Consider the following 3,408-nt stretch of genomic DNA (forward strand, 5'->3'; position numbering starts at 1 on the left):
TGGCAACCCAAGCATGACAGCCCGGGATAGGGCCATGGTGGTGGAGCACTGGATCAAGGTGGCCAAGGTATGCAATGGGAAGCCCAGCCGAGGTGCTCTCCTGAGTCTCGGGCACTGCTCTTCCCTTGATCAGGTCTCAGGGTGGAAGGCCCTGGTCTTTGCCCTAGGACTGTGCAGTCCCTAGGCTCTTTGGTCCAGGGGCATGCTGACCTCCCCTTGCGTGGCCCTATGCTGGGATGCTCCGTTTCTGCCTGGCTCCTTCCTTGGAGTGAGGTAAAATCCTCCTCCTCCTCTGGGCCTCACGTGTGCCCTTCGGCAGGTCCCTGGACAGCGGCTTCCTCCAGCAGGAGCGCCTTCCCCTGAGGGGGACTGAAGCTTGAGAGCCAATCAGGTGCTGGCTCCCCAAGTGACATCCCATTCTCTTCCCTCCCCAGGCCTGTCAAGCCCTGAGGAACTACTCGTCCTTACATGCCATCCTCTCGGCTCTGCAGAGTGTCTCCATTCACCGCCTCGAGAACACGTGGGGGAAGGTTTCCAGGTGAGTAGGCCTCTCTCCATGGAGGGACCAGGATGGATGAGGGAGCTCCCAGAGGCTTGTCCTCTTCCCCCTCAGGCAGCTTGGACCTTCTGGGAGGCGGCAAACCCCGACCACAAGACCTGGGCTGGTGGGTGCGTCTCTCAGCCTTCCTGGTGAAGAGGCCACCATGCCTCCCGCTTTAGAAATCAGTTTTGCCAAATGTCCCACACGGGGCTGAGCTGCATTAAATCTCTTCACGTGTTTCCTTGACAGCCACTAAGCTCTCTGCCCATTTGAACCCCAAATTGACCCAAACAGCGTTTCTCAATGAATATGGGAAGGGAGGCCCAGGACGAGCCACATGAGAGCTCCCTCCCATGTCCTACAAAGACCTTAGTGCTCAGAGGATCCCAGAAGAAACCCTCAACCAGGCAGGTTGACACTTTGGGGTTCTCAAAGAAAAGGCACTCTCACTCAACCCTGCCACATTATTCGTCCATTGATCCTGCCTCCCTTGCCTCTGTTCAAGAAGCCATTGAGGATCTTTCAAAAGCTGTGCAGCAAGGACACCGCACAGGGCAGGAACCTGCTCATCAAGGTAGCCTGGAAGGTGGAGGTCTGGAAAGAGAGGAGGGGTGGGAGGGAACAGGGTCCTGCGAGGATGAAGTCGGGAATGGTCTGAAGCATTCCTTGGGGAGGGGAAGCCTTTGGCATGAATGTGGTGACAGCCTAGGTGAGGATGCTGTTGGCGGTGAGGGGGCAAGCAGGTGGTGTCCAAGCAGACTCCCTAGCCTTGACACCGTCTCTCTTAGTGTCGACAGCTGCTCCACATGGTCACCTGGGGTGGGCCAGGAGGCTGGAGCTTTTTCAGGGGAGGGTCCTTGTGGGCAACAGAGAACAGTGACTCATCCCACTCTCCCCCTTAGGACACAGGGTGTCGTGCCCTTCCTTGGCACTTTCCTCACCAAGTTGCTGATGTTGGATACCGCAGTGGAGGTCTATCTGGAGGTGGGTGAGCCTGAAGATTGTGGGGGATGGACCAGAATCTGGACCTTTGGGAATAGAGCACCCATGTAATGAGCCCTGAGCTCTCAGGACTCGGCAAACCTACCCTGATGACAGCCTCAGAGCTGCGCCTGTGAGGCCGGGGTCTCTTGCCCATCTCAGCGATGAGTGAGGCGAGACTGCAGTTAGGCCACGGCTCCCGGTGCCGAAGACTGGTGAAGCAGCAGAGCTTCCTGAAGGCAAAGCTGCATGAGGTCTGTCTGAGTGGACCTCAGCCTCCCCCGGTGAGTTTGCTCGTGGGGGGAGAATGAAGTCAGGACCCTCCACGTCAGCAAGCACCTCCGTAGCCGCAGCAGCCCCTTCCTGCCTGAGGCTTCGGCCTCCCCTACTGTCTTCTGAGAGGGTGGTGCTGCAGGGTCCCGACCTGTAGCCAGTCCATCTGCCCCATGTCCTCCTTTCTCTGAACCCCAGAGCCTGGCCTAGATCCCAGGCCCACTATCTGTGTATGCACAGCCCCTCACGGGTCCTGGCCATGGTGCAGCATGAGAAGGGATGGGAATCAAGTGCTCCTAAGAACCAGGGGCCTCATTCTGATGGACTTTGTCTGCATTCCAGGGGAATGAGATCAACCACCACAAAAGAAATAAGGTGAGCATATGTGGCGCTTCCCGCAGGGGAGGGTAGGGAGTGGGCCTCAGAGATGTCCCTGGGAAGAACATTGCTTGGCTCCATGCCCTCCACCTCACATTTCCTGGGATCCCTTGAGAAGAAAGCAGTGCAAGTCCCATCCCGTTAGGAGATGGGGACAGAGCATGGCATCCAGGAGGACTTCCTGGAGGAGGGGCTACTGATACTCACCTCTGAGAACAGGTGGAGACCGGATGAATCTGCAGGGAGGAGGATGGCCATGTGTGCCAGGACGGGGGACGGGTCCCCGGTCCCGCTGCTCAACCCTCACCAGACCCTGCAGCTCCCTGCCCCCCCAGGCTCCCTATACATCCTGTGCTTCTCTCTCTGCTCAGGAATATCAAGTCATGACGGACATCATGCTGCTCCAGGTGGCTGCCGAGAATTACACCCTAGAGCCCGAGGATCCTTTTGGGGCCTGGTTCCAGGCTATGGAGCCGCTCAGCGAGGCTGAGAGGTGAGGCCCATCAGGAGCTGGGTCGGTGAGGTTCGGGGTGGACTCTTTCTGCTGGCCACTCCTGGGATCCTCCTTCCCTGGGCAGCCTCAGGCCTTGTTGCCGGGGCGCCAGACTCCAGCTGTGGGCAAACACTGGCAGGGACTCTTGAATGGAAGCTCCTGGGCAACTCACAGGTGTCCCTCTGTCCTTAGCTACACCCTGTCCTGCCAGCTGGAGCCCCGGTCCTAGCTGGTCAGCAGCACTCAAGAAGGAGAAGAACTGGCCGCAGTCAACCTCAGGGCTGAGCAAGTGTCCAGTGGCCCTGCAGGGATTCCTCAGCAGCTGCATCCTTGCGCCCATTTTCTCCACACCCCTTCCCCCCATCTATTTCCTTATGTAGGGGGCACCATTTAGTTGTTTTAAACAGTCCCGTGATAGATTTGCATGTTAGGAGAGTAAAGCCCTTGTTTTGTTTTAGAGCACAGGTGTGTGGTTTGGGTCTTTTACTTCCTGCAGTAATGGAAAACTTGCACAGACTCTCATATTCGTTCCTGACCTAGGAAATCTCCCAGAGTCATCAGCTACTGTATGTGGGAGGAAGGAGAAGTGCCAGCCTTTCTCCCTAGCCACTGGAGGGCACCCCCAAATCCCCCTTACTCAGAGCACGCGTCCATTTCAGTCAGTGAATTTGGGTAAACAGCAGAGACAGCTCCTCAGAACTCCTGAGATTTAGAGGTTGCAGGGACTTTCCCAGGAATAGCA

This window comes from Ursus americanus, chromosome 22 (genome assembly GCF_024610735.1).
Source record: "Ursus americanus isolate L20-20 chromosome 22, mUrsAme1.1.p, whole genome shotgun sequence".
NCBI lineage: Eukaryota > Metazoa > Chordata > Mammalia > Carnivora > Ursidae > Ursus > Ursus americanus.